The following is a 12,195-nucleotide window of genomic DNA, read 5'->3' on the forward strand; positions in this document are numbered from 1 at the left end:
ACAGTCAACGTAAATTCACGTATTAAACGTAAAGTGGATTACGATTATCGCGAGCCGCGCTCATGTTCGCGTAAGCGTTCATTGCTTTGGAATGTATATTATATAAAGGCGGATTCTTACTTAATCGAGGTGGAGAGAAATAGATGAGATGCGAATGACACGTTTACTTGGAAATACGTACGATTATTAAAGCCCTCGTGTTTTTTCTTTTTTTTTTTAATTTGAAATTGAAAAATTCTTTCTATCGAGAAAGAAACGAAACAGAAAAAAGTTCAGACTCGCTTGATACATTTGATCGATATCGGTATTCTGAAATATCGTTGAATATTTCATTGAATTTTCCTGTATATTTTATTTTTTCACAAACAACCTGAAACCTGAAACTTGAAGTTGAAGTACGCATTTATAAAGATAATCTTATTGCGCATAAATCGTAAAATGTTAAAAGTCAAGCTGTTATTAGACAAGTTATCGAGTCATATTATCATTTTCTTTTTCTTCTCACATTTAGATCTAGATTTTTCACAGATTGTCATAATTTTTCTTCTGTTCTGTCCAACATCCATCATCGTAACCTGACCGTTCCAGCAAAAGATTGCCTTCTCCCTAGCTATATCGATTATAGCAGCAGGGTCATTCGAAAAGCGGATACGTAATACATCATCGTGGGGGAATTGCAGCGACCCGACGAGATGCAACTCGATTCACGGTACGTGAGGGCAGGTGTTGCCGGTTTATGGCAATTTTGCGAACCGGGTTGCAATTTCGAAAGGCAAATAACCGACACAGGATTCGGTGGGCATGATTGCGATAAGTGCATCGGTACGAAATCCATCGGGACGCCGATCGAGGCCGCATAATCGCGTCGATTCCGAGTACGACATGTCTGTAACACGTTGTTTGCAACACGTTGATGGCATGAGCCGGATGGAGGATCGAGGGCACGAGTGTCGATGGATTCGAAAATATAATTTCCGCGTTGTGATTTATCTTTCCTTCGAAACTTGAAACTTTGGCTGAACGAATTATGCGCAATGATTCGCGATAAGGATTGAGAATAATTATGATTTAGAAATGATTTTGAAGTAAAAAAAAGATACTAAATCTAAATTGAATATTTTAACGATAATTTAAAAGGATATTCATATGTACTGTTGACACGAATATGAAGGTGCTTCAAGCGTTTTAAAGCACTTCCTTAAGTTTTTATCTAAATTTCAACTTATTCCATAACTTATCAATTGAATTAAATCGATATTTTAAGTTGCAATATATCGTGAAAAATATAATTTAGTGTATTTTTAATTTTAAAATTATATACATTTATATGGTAATATTGAAATCGTATGCGTGGGTTATGATAAACGTTATGATATAAACGTTGAAAACTTCCAATCTTTTTTTAAATTGCAGGTAATCATGCGTGAAACTCGACATTCTTGATTTCTTTGATTTCTTTCTGTATCTGCCTCGTTAATTATCCAACATATTGTCGCACATTGTGCCATATGAATGCTGCCTCTAACATACTTTTCATTCAAGTGGAAATCGTATTATCGATTCTTAACGATCCAATTTAAACGATCGAATCAATGGATCGAATCGAATTATTTCTTAAAACGTTCAAGAAATAATTAATAATCCATCGTTAAAAATAAACGATTTGAACGTCGATTAACTTATAAAATTTCTACATGAAAAAAAAAAAAAAAAATTGTGACACGTTTTCTTTCTTTCTTATCCACGTACTTCTTTCAAGTGTATAAACATCGAACAGCTCCATGCATTTCCTATTTTGATTCACAAACGCGCATCGAAATAAGAGTCTCGTTTGCGGTTTATATAACCGAGCCAGGCCGATTCCTTTTCCAGATCAGAGATCGAAAAGGCGCACGACGTTGTTTTTTGCGCGGCTCACCGTCCATCCAGAGGTGTGAAACACGATTACCACGGCGCTTCGCGTCGAATTTGGTATCAATTAACGAGATCATCTAGATACCGTCGTATATGGCCAAGTTATTCGCGATCGGCGCTCTTTTCCGTTTGGAAAAGTTCGACCTCTTCCGCGTTCGACATAATTCTCGTTAAAATGTTTATTTCATACCTGCCTCTACGAGGGATTCAATTAATTTCCTTCTCCTTTTTTCCCCTCTTCTCGCACGCGGCCCAAGTTCCTCGATAAGTCGAGCAGATTTTCAACGAACGAGATAAAAGAGGATCATTAAGAATTTAAAACCGGGTTTCTCCTCTGCCGTTGAAACGTATCCACCTCGACTCGACTTTCTCCGGCTCTGTGTAGTGGATCGCTTTTAAGAAAAATCTTTCGAAACGGATTGTAGTTGCGATGCGGTTGCGGTCATAATAATCGTTTAAATCGGCGTTTCTTTTCTTCCCCTCCCCTCCCCATTCACTAAAAGTGTCTCAATTGCGTGCAAAAATTTGATAGACTTATTTCTCGATATAAAAATATTAACGCGACCACGATACAAGTGACGATTAAAAAATCGTCGTATTAAATTCCAACCGATCTGTTATTAACAACATGGTGGTATTGCACGGCGCCACACCTCCGTTTCATTAGGATCCCCTGTTACGATCCATCCGCTCTACTACCGCCACCATCGTCCATACGGTAAATCATAAAGGACACAGCTCGTCCGGCGCGCGCACGTAAACGCGACGGGAAACGTAAAAGTGAGACAAGCAAGTCGGTCGAACCGAGTGTTAGTTTCATTGTCGTTGACACAGGGACGATCTGTGGAAAACACGTGCACGGTGTTGGCACGTTGGTGTCGATGCATTATTGCATACCTCTGCAACACGGTAGACGGAGACAATAACAGACGTAGCAACGCGGCGTGCACGGTCGAGGATGTGTTCGACGCGCGCGCGCACACACGACGCGCCTTGGTTCGCACGGGGGGCGACGAGGGGTGGAGGAAGACAGGGGAGTGCGAGGCGACACACGGCGGACAGAGGAGAGCAGCACGGTAAACTCGAGACACAACACAAGGAAGAAGAGAAAAGAGAGAAAGAGAGAGAGAGGGAGAAAGAGGGAAGAGAGATACGTTCTCGGTGGGAAAGAAGAGGCCTGTAAGAGTGGATCGAAGATGTAAGGAGGCCCGTGCATCACCTGTGTCGGCCCATGGCTATTGCCGCTGGCGTGCCGATGCAACCTGGCGGCCCGAACGAGGGGTGCAACAAGGGAGAGAGTCCCTGGCGGAGGGAGTGGTGGGGGGTCAGGCTGTCAGCCGGTGGAGGGGAGGTGGACCGCGCTGCGTGTGTGACAAGTGAGGCCCCGGGAGGTATCAGTAACCACCACAATCGCGTACGTGGGGATGTGGACCGACAGAGGAATCAGTTGGAGGATAGAGGAAGAGGCGGCCATCGAGGATAGAGGCGAGGAGGGAGATGGAGTGATCGAGTATTCTCTGTTACCTCTGCTGGGGCAGAGGGTGGAGGAGGGAGTAGCGTTCTGGAAGCGAGAGAGAAAGAGAGAGAGAGGAATCGCGCGCGGCTGCCCTCCGGCGCTCGTCCGACGGCATTCCTTCCACAGACCGAGTCGCCTCTTCATTCTTCTTATCGGCTCCTCTTTCTTTCTCCCCTTTGTATTCTCGGCCGCCTCTCTCTCGTTCCTTGGCGTTCGATAGCTCGGGTCCCAATTTTAACCTCGAAAGACGCCTAAACACCCGACTTTGTCACCTGCCGCCCCTGCTTGACCCTCCTGCGTTCCTTTTTCTCTTTTATCGTTTGTGCTTCACGACCACACCGAGATTTCCATCCTCCACGATGATCTATCGATATCCAGACGATGTTGTTTCAGGCGACGCCATTTTTTGGGGGTATCGTTTGGCTTTGGATAGCATTTTGCATCTGGTATCCCTCTGGCGGTGGAAATTTGAGTCGGGAGTAATGGCACGCGTTCTAAGTAAATACCGAGTTGGTATAGGTGCATCGTGCTTCCGAACACGGTGACCAAAACGCACACTTTTGAAGGAGAAAGTTGGAGGGGAAAAAGAAAAGTTCGATTGTCCAACTGGTTTCACCTATCGGAGAATTTATGCTCGTAACAGCTCATGTTTGGATAGACAAAGACAGGAGATATGTAATCCTAAACTAACGAGATATAGGTTGGAACGGAGTAAACAAATTAAGGCTGACTGGTGAGATTTTCTACGCTACGCCGTGGCTGTAAATGGCTGGTTGTAATGTGTATCTAGATAGATCGATAAAGTAGAAGAATGATTTTCTATTTATTTTATGGAAATATCGAAATGACATTAATATCATCGAATTCGAAATTGGAAAGTAACGGCAAACTATATTTCATTAACGGAATGTTCGATAAAACGCGAAAATATATATATATATAAAATATATAAAAGTTTGTCGAGGTAAGATGATCCAACGTGATAACGCGAGAATCGATCAACATCCGAGTAATAGCTCGTGACAAGAATGATTTCCCGACGATCGCGTAATAGATTCATGGAGGGAGAGACAGAGAGAGGGAGAGAGAGAGAAGAAAAAAAAAGAGAAGCGGACAGGCCAATGAATCTCTTCGGTGTAATTAAAAGTAATTTCCTTAAGCAGCCGGGTATCGGTCCAGGCTGAATTTCAACGCGAGATAACATCAACGACGCGCATAATTTATACGAAGCGCAGAAAAACAAATACATTTCCGACGGTCGGGTCATTATACGTTGCGTTATTTATCCTTGATGATCATGAAATACCGGTTCTCCGCGAGCCGACTTACAGTACAATAATTAACGTACGATAGTAATAACGATAATTTCGAGATCTCGCGCAGCATTCCGCGCTACTGGACGCGGCTGTTGGCACATGACCGCGCGGCCCTTCATTCATCGGTGGATCCTAACCTAGAACGACCGTTCAGCATTTATTGTGCTATTGTCGTGTAAATTTATCCATCGAAAGTATGCGCGACGAAATGAAACGTGACAAGTGTTCTTTCATCGACGAAAGAATCGTTCCGTTGTTGTTAACAACTTTATCCTTAAAAGAACGTTGATGAAACGTTCAACATGGTAATTGTTAACTGAACATTTGTTGGAAGAGCCTGTTTCGCTTTTTTTCAAATTCAGATACAGTTTGCTGCCCCGTGGACGTCCTCGTTTTCTGTGTACAAGAGCTAGAGGCCATAAGGCCCCGGTGATGCCCTGCTATCGTTCTGACGCGTACACCACATGTATATAGCAGGGAGCGTTGCTGGAATGAGCGCCGCGGGTCGTTTCCTCGGCGATTTTTACTCGCGGCAAATAATAAATTATCGGCCGGCCGTGCGTAATCGGGCTTGGAATATAATCTGCGCATGGACAACCGTATCGCGCTGCGGTAGCTACGGAGGCTCCCTCTTAGCCTACAATCTGTCTTACATATTCATTATGGCTGCAGGCTGAGCAGGTATTATCTTAGATGGTCGGTTTGGAACAACGTATAGCTTGTAATTTTCAGGGGGCCCCATGGACTGCCCCTCTTTGCTCTTCCTCCTCTTCGCCCTCCCCTCTTCCTCCCTCCCTTTTCTCCCACACCTTCTAACTTCTAACTTCCCCGCTTCTCAATCTCGTCCCCTTTACCTTCTTTTTTTTTTCCACGTTCTATTTATGGAGATGTATAAATTGTACGTACTGCTATGCTTGGTACAAAGGTATCGAGAAGATATGGAAATTTTGGAATAAGATTGGAATTGCCTGTCCCCCCCTTATTCATCTAATTTACTGTAATCATAAAATTACAAACAATATTACACTTTGATCTTGACTAGTATCAAGATTTTTATTTTTACTCGATCAAGTGATCCACTTGTCGATTAATCAATCGTGACACGAGACGATTTTGTAGTTATGCAATTCAGCCATATGGGTGAAAGAAAGGATCCTTAAAATATTGAAAATATTACCATGGAACCATAAATATAATATGAAAAAACCATAAAATGGTAAATGGCCAACTTCTTGATGACGTTGCATAGGAATTTCTCTTTTCTCTTGATCAAGCTATACGCTTTTTAAGTTGCGGTCGCTGATGTCATTGAGCAAGTAGACTTAACGACCCGTGGATTTCGTGCGTGGTTCAGCGTATACACGCATGCCACCAACACATGATATCGACGGTTAACCGTAATTGCCGACCCTGCGCCCATCGTCTACCTGCTACTCGACGATCCTGGTATTCCCGGAACTCTGAGCGGCGCCTTCTCCGGAGAACAATCACCGTCCACCGGCCTTGCGATCGTATTACCCGCGTCACGGTTACTCGTGACGCGCGCTTTGCATTTAAGAGGCTGGTACCTCGCTTCCAGAACGATCGAGAGGACATCTGGTGTTCTTATTGGCGGTCAAGGATCATTTGCTCGTTTCTTGAAATCATTTCTGTTCTTGTTCAATTTGTTACAAACATTTTCTTTTTCTTTTTTTTTTTTTTTTTAATTGACGGTGGATTTTATCGATAAATTATTAATGTAATTAAATAAGAGAGAAATAATTATAATAAAAGTATTTATTCGAAGATCCGTTTCGATTGAAGCTATCTTCCTTGAATTAGACGAAGAGTATGAGATGGAGAACGGACGTAAAGGATGAAACACTGAACGCTATGATTGGCCCCTCCCTCCTTAATAGCTTTGAACGGCTAATTGATTTCAGACGATCTATAATCTGTACTATAATTAAAGCCGAAGTTTCTGTTCAAGATTATTTCTCTGGCTATAAATCATATCAAATATGATTTCTCTAATCTAATATTAATTGTTTTATCGCATGCTTTTTATTATGCACGTGACACTGAATCTTCTCCTGTACCCCCATATTTTTTCTCTTTTTCGCTTCAAAAAGAAAAAAAAAACTAATTCATCATTTATTAATTAAAAATAGAACTAAAATCAAATTGTTACATTCAAAGACGTGTAGAACGCAACCTAACCTAAAACAGGAATAATTATATACTCATCGGTACAAAGATGATGACTCGATCGATAATGTAGGCTTACCTCTGCTCGTGAGGATTCTTCAGTGATCTGTCGAGCGCGAATTACGCTTCGATTCCTGATAGCGACATCTCTTTTTCTTGACATCTCGCAGCCGCTCGTGACTCTTGCTGGGCGGTTACACGAGCAGACAGGAAGAGAAGGTGTGAAGAGAAAGGAAGACAGAGAAAGGGAGGAAAGATCCGTGGCACAGAGAGCAGGTGGCACGTGAAGTGAATGACTGGAGGGACGATGGTGGTGGCTGTTGGTCCCGAGACGGAGAAGGGGAGAGAAGGTTTACCGTGAGTGAGGTGTGTAACTCGAGTGAGCGGATAACGCGAGTTTGGTGAATGAGGCGAATGAAGTGAAACGCTCCAAGTCGACGGCGCGTGCAACGAGTGGGTGATACGCTTTCTAATTATCGAGATTAATCCGACGGGAAATAGAGACGGCCGTGTGCCAGGTTCGCGCGCTTTGCTCGAACCATGCCGTTCTCTCTCTCTCTCTCTCTTTTTTCTTCCTTTTTTTATCCCCCTTCGGCTGCCACGCGCTTTGCGCCGCCACCAGACTTGACACCGATTCCGTTATTTTCCTGCATGCAACCCCACAACGTAACCCGCATTCGAGCTCCACGTTTATCCACTTTGATGGAAAACTGATAGATACCTTTGGTCCTTGCTACTTTGTCACGCTTCCGTTGGATCAGCGAATCGTCAGAAATGAAGTTTGAAATTTATTTAGGACGAGCAAGATGATATTGATTTCTCAGAAAATTTGATTATTTTGGGAAAAACGAACTTATTGATCTTCTTTTTATAAGATTTTTATAAGAAACACGAAAGAATAAGAAGAATCTGAAACGAACAAATTTTCAAGCAAACGCAATACGGATCCTTTTTAATCCTTTTTAACCAAAATTAGATGCACGTTCCGGATACACAGCGGCATCGAAGAAAAGGCAAGATCGAGGAGACAGACTGGAGGCGCATTAGCATTGTTTTGTAGCTGCGACGGCCTCTTACAAATTTCCTAACATGGAATGTTGCCGGTACGAAACACCTTGCGACTGCCGCCGCCGCCGCCGCCGCCGCTGGCTTGCCTGGGACCTGGAATCAGGGCATACTTGTCGTTCGCCAAAGGCGGGGTAGGAAGTGCACCGGCAACAATAATCAATGGAGTTGCTGCATTGGGGTGTGGCGCGCAGTACCGGCGCCTCCTTGCTGTCCGACGTACTACTTCGATCGTACCCCCTTGCCAGCCAGCCCTGCCTTCTTCCTCTTCCACCTCTCCCCTCGTCCCTCCTTTTCTCGTTCTTCCCCGGCTCCTCGCCCACCCCTCCCCCTCTCCACTATTTTCGCGGATATCGACGAGCCACCTTGTGCCCTTCTTTCTTCCACTTGGACGCTGCCGGATGAAAGTCGGCTAGACGTCTTGGGAAGAGAGATTGATCGACTTTTTCGCGTGTTTCCTGTTTCTTTATTCCTTCCCTTCTCGCGGTTCTCTACGTTTTTTTTTTATGCGATACGATCAACCTAAGTTCTCTAGAGATGTGATACGAGTAATTTCAATTTATACAGTGAAAAATGATTTTTTCTCGTGTATTTTTCTTTCTTTTTTTTTTTTTTAAGGACAAATGCAAGATTTTTCTAAATCTTCTCCTCGATCGGTAAAAATTAGACACATACTTATCATTAGCCGATAAGTATTCTGAACTCTGGAACTTAAAAATTAATTATTTCCGATTAAAAAAAATTACACGTCGATAAACCTCCATCTCTCTCTCTCTCTCTCTTCTCAACGGTTTCCAAAAGCTTACCAATATTCACCACTTTCCCCGGCTATAAATATCTCTCCTGATCACATCTGCATCACACGCTCGATTAATTAAATCTTGGTGATAATTAGCCGCTGACCAATGCCTGAGCCTGAGCGGCGGTTATCAGGCGGTATTAAGACGGTCATAAACACAGGTTGTCGCCGGCCCTATCGACAAATACGTGGTGGTTTCGAGCGGGCCAGGTAAAAGTGGCGGGCGTTTTCTTCGCCCGGATTCGGGACTGGTTCCATCCAACCTGGCACGAGGGGGCACGCGTGGGTGGAAGACCAATCACGGTAGCCGTGGCCGGCGGTGTGCATTGCGGAGCGTGTGCAGGTGCACCGGGACGGAACAGTGGCAAAAGAAGCGCGGCGTTGCGCTGGTCAGCGCTGACACGCCCGGTTGCCCGCGCTTCCGGCGCCACCGTCGAACGAGCCACGCTCCACGGCCTCCCGGCGCCTTACGAATTTGCAATTGCTCCGCCACCAACTGCAAGTCACGTTTCTCCGTCGTGAACACGAACGCGTGTGTGCACGCCTGTCCCCCTCCCCCCAACGTGTGTACTAAACTGTCCATCTTGGATGGAGATTTGTCGAGGGGGAGGAGATTCGGAGAGAAGCGTAACAATCGTGATTCGCGAGTATAATAATCCGTGTTGATTAATGGGTGGAGGAATAGCGAAGAAGAGGGAGAAGGAGATTTGAATAATTGGAATCGCGAGAATTTTTTTTTTTTTTTTGAAACGATACAATCTTTCGTTCATTTCTTTCCATGGCCGATTTTATTTTGTTTTTATCGTTAAAACAAAATCGGTGAACGAAGATTCAAAAGATCGAGCTCGATCGAGGAAAGGAGAAATTTCATTGGGCAACTAATTAAAAACATTCTCGAGCGAGAGAAGAATGATTTTATTTAAGCGGAAATTTGTTCTTCGCTTGAAACGCCACCAAACGGAGAGCGGGATATTTGGACGCGGAGCGCGCGTTTCGTTTCTAAAATGCCGCGGTTAATTAACATAAATAACGCGTGTTATTTAGGAGGAGAGGGGAGGAGATGCAACGCCGTGCCTCGTCTCGGATATGTTATAACGTTTGAAACGACAACGTTTTCTCCGACAATTTATTCGAGAAGCAATTACCGGCTCGGTTAAAGCTATACGTTATTACGGCTAATTGGAAATCGACACTATCTAGAGATGGACAGAAGGCATCGTATCTTATAATTCCTGCGTTAATCACTTTAAGTGGAAGTCGGTAATTAGTACTAAGCGCGGCAATTTCGCCTTCGGATGTATATTTACTACAGCGGCCGCGATTCACTTTGATAAAATTAATCGCGATTACGAGGCTTCTATCCCATTCCCCCTCCCTCCCCCTCTCCCCCTCTCCCTCCTCCCCCGTCGGTTCGATCCTGCGCAAACTCTTTGCTCTTTTCAACCACGGTCGCCATTGTCGATCCGATGCAACGTGAATTTTGCACGGTTCCCTCGTTGCCGTCAATTGAAAATTGTTTCGTTGCGTTCGAAACAACGTTAAGTAAATGCGCGATAATTGACAACCACTAGATTAGTTACGTGCGTGGCGGCGCTAGTGTTTCCTGCTCGATTCGTTTCGGGGAAATTTTTCGAAAGAAGGATGGAAAAAGAAGCCTTTTCAAGGTTATTATGTTTAAATTTTATTCACTGTTCAACGAATTTTCATCAATCAAGTTTGTTTCACGCTAAGCAAAGTTTTATCTTTTTCGTAATAGATATTTCTGTCATTTGTAGCTCTGTCGTTTCGGTTAGAATTTTTATAAATATTCGATCGGCATATAAACTGATAGCAGCCCGTGTCATTTGCATGCCATGCAAATCGATTTTCGATCGATCAACAAGATTGTCGAGATATTCTCGACAATGAACAACGAGACGCAAATTAATATAATATGAAATGACTTTGGAAATGACTTTCTTGTCCGTGACGAGGCAAAGAATGATGATTCCAACGATGCATAGATATTTTTTTTTTTTTTCTTTAAAGAACTAATAGAATCTGTAGTATTTAATCGAAAAATTATCTAAAATTTTTGCCGATTCATCAAAGATCAATGGCACGAAAATATTACACACGCTGTGTGCAGCACACGATACGCTCGCCGATTGAACGCTCGAATGCCTTTAATTTATAATCGATGTTCGTGTTCCGATCTTTTTCCCCGACAAGTCTTTCATTTCGATCGTCCCTTAATATTCCACCATTGTAGAATCTCGAGATAACGTTGCCATTTGGAAAAGAAACACGACACGACATACGTAAACATGGTGGCACTCACGTATTCTGTAACGATTATTGGCTTTAATGATATAGTCGCAGCTTTTTTTTTCGCCGAGCAATGCATATCACACCTCCCTTCTTGTCACAAAATTAGTTCAAAGGAACTAATATTCTTTTACCAAGTAAACGTATCGCCTCTCGATTCTTCTAAAATTAAACTTGCTTAAAATTTTAATAGAAAAAATATCGTGAATTAAATTCTTTTATTAAATTCCTCTATCACAAAAATAGTAAATATTATTGATTAAATATTTATCAATATCTGATAAGTCGTATGTTTTGAAAGAACGATAAACAAATTAAAAAAAAAAAGTTATTTTTACAATTATTACACTGTTATTCTATTATCCGGACCAAAAATATGTTTCACAATAAATTTACATTATTATCGAATAATTATACTTATTTTCTTTTGCCAAGTTCTCGAAGAGGTTGAGCATGAAAAGCACGGAGAAGATACGATAATCCTAAGCTAAAGGTGGTTCGTTCCCACGTACACTCGAAGAGAGTAGTTTTTCCGATTCACGATGAGCTTGCAAAGCTAAATGCTCGGTAGCTCGAAATCCCAGATTGTAACACCGGCCGCGCCATTGTCCGCTCATTGTCCCGTTGAACGAGGAACATTTTTAGACACCACTTAGGCGCTCCTCCATGGGGTGACACGCAACTCATCCTTATCTCCGCGCCGCCTTTTTTCGTTCTCACGCGCCTCGTGCCCATTGTGCCCGACACAGGCTTTTAGAACGGCACGTCATCCGCATTCTAAGCGCGCGTTCATCCGAGGAAAAGTGCAGACAGATTTCAGCTCGTGTTCTATCGTACTTGTCTCGTCTCTGTTTATCGAGATTACAGAAAGTTTAAATCGCAATCGTTTCGATTGTACAGTTTTTTCGAAAAAACAAATTACAAATTGCTGAGAAATTTCATTCTTTCTATCTATCTATCTATCTCAATATGAGAAAGTTTAAAGAGTCAAGTTAGTTAGCAAGGTCGAAATTTTATTTAACACGTTTGTAAAAAAAAAGAAAAAGAAGAAACGAGCTGTAACGAATATATAATAATAATTCCATCACAGG

General features: G+C 42.9%; 1 long non-coding RNA gene across 1 annotated transcript in view; it reads right to left on the minus strand.

The window, feature by feature from the left end:
* LOC147657138 (uncharacterized) overlaps nt 1–12,195 on the minus strand; it is a 130,605-nt gene that overhangs the window by 11,364 nt on the left and 107,046 nt on the right. The window lies entirely within an intron of this gene.

Source organism: Apis florea, unplaced genomic scaffold, assembly GCF_048593485.1.
Source record: "Apis florea isolate Af1SG1 unplaced genomic scaffold, ASM4859348v1 contig_3203_pilon, whole genome shotgun sequence".
Lineage (NCBI taxonomy): Eukaryota > Metazoa > Arthropoda > Insecta > Hymenoptera > Apidae > Apis > Apis florea.